The sequence below is a fragment of the Curcuma longa genome, chromosome 1 (genome assembly GCF_044706935.1).
Source record: "Curcuma longa cultivar G26 ecotype Majalengka, Jawa Barat chromosome 1, ITB_CL_G26_1.1, whole genome shotgun sequence".
Taxonomy (NCBI): Eukaryota; Viridiplantae; Streptophyta; class Magnoliopsida; order Zingiberales; family Zingiberaceae; genus Curcuma; species Curcuma longa.
In genome coordinates, this window is record NC_133861.1 from 24,125,281 (window position 1) to 24,127,378 (window position 2,098).

A 2,098-nucleotide genomic window follows, 5' to 3' on the forward strand; every position below is an offset into this window, starting at 1 on the left:
GTGCTCCCTACACTAACAATGTTTACATCATACTTCAACTAATCCTATTTACATCATACTTCATTCAAATATTAAACACATCCTAATAAACAACCAACATGATACTGAACAACAACGTCCATCAATATAAACAACCAATGAAACATTAACATTAACGTTCAACATATCTAATTATTTCAACAAATTTAACATTCAAAATCAATATATAACAAATAAGTTATCATAACATCATTCTAATTAAACAAGTCTCAAAACATCATAACATCATCCTGAATAAACAAGTCTGAACATATACAACACATCAAATGAACAAAACAACTAACAAAGTCTCAAACAACTAGAAACAAAAAATATCATCGTCCACGACATCGACCTCAGAAAATACTTGCTGCTCCACTTTCTTCTCTGCCCATACTTCTTTTCCTACATCAGAAAAGAAAATAAAAAGTATTATTTTATACAAATTAACTATAATATATAATTATTTACTTCACCGCCATCCTTGATTTGACCAACCTTGCTCAAAATAAAATAATAGTGTTAATCAATAATAAAAAAAATAAAGGATTTACAAATGAAATAAAAAATATAAAGCAATACTAATTGTGAGAAAAATTAAAATTATATACAACTAGGCTTATGAAGAATCATCATCATCACCGTCATCACTAAAATCAGGAGGAATCTGACTTCGGAACGGAGCCTAACTGAAGATGTCGCATAATGAAATCCTGTTATCAGCACATTTCTCTCATCTCTTCATCTCTTTACAAAAATATGTCCTTCAAATTAGAAACTTCTTCAGTTAGGCTTTCTATCTGTGCCCTTACTGCTAGTGGGGTGGAAGAAGGTGTGCCAGCAACTCGATGAGTTCTACTCAGAGAACTCATTCCTAATATCCTTCCCCCCTCCCCTTTGAATCCCCACTTGCCTCCAATCAGATATTCAGATCATTCCCAACAGAGGGCTCAGATCCATCATTGTTATCACTAGCACTTGAATTTCTCTGTGCTAGCTCTAGCTCATTATATTTCTTTCTGTATTGGAATACAAATACATTTAATAAGTTAGAGAAGGTACATAACTATTAGAATCTAATAAGTTAAAAATTATAATCCAAACCTTAATAGCTCTAGCTCTATCCCCACTTCAAGTCTTATCTTTCTTTTAAAATGTGCGAGTAAAAGTCTCTATAAAAAGCGGATCTTTCCCTATTTCCTTAGCCTAAAAATATATTATTAAAAATAATTTAATAGTTTAAAATTAATTAGTAACTTAGTGTTTATAAAAATTTTTATCAATTTACGTGTATGTTCATCAATATTGATTGAGCATCCCGCATATGTTGTAAATAAACTCCATAATTAAATGTTTGATTTACTTTGTTTTGGTGACTCCTTTGTTTACTTTTCTCGATTTCCTAAAAATCGAGGATCTTGGCTCAATTTTCATCGGTAATGCACAGTGGCTTTTTTCCTAATCTTTATATGATTCAGAACATGTCGAATGTGATCCCTACATTTTTTTCTTAAAAATTTGATTGATTTTCAATTCTTCAGAGGGATCCTAATTGCATGCCTGCTAAAATTGAAAAAATAACATATGATTATATATTCATTTTAATTTGATATATCAACTAAAGAGAGCATATACCTTAAATTCGTTCCACCATAATTCTTTTATGGGTGCTGGAGTGCGGGTATACGTCATTAAGTCCCTCCCCAATGGTTATTCATAATTTTATTGATTTCACGAATAACATGTACAAAATTTTAAAATCTATCATAAAATTTCAAACAAACATTATTAAATAAACTAAATAAGATGAAATTTGAATATCCAGAAAATTGATAAGATAATCATTATATAGGAAAATATATAATTAAAAAGTATAGAAACTTATTTTTAGCTAGAATCAACAATACTAAATTATTAAATACTTATGAATCTCCGTGACAGACTATATAAACCCGAATAGCTTGCAACTCAATAGCAGACTGTCTGGGAGAAGGGCCTGGAGACTGCAATAGCGACGAATTTGATGAAGGTGCATGAGATGGTCCTACCAAATCAGGGTGTGGCATAGGTACAGTGCAGG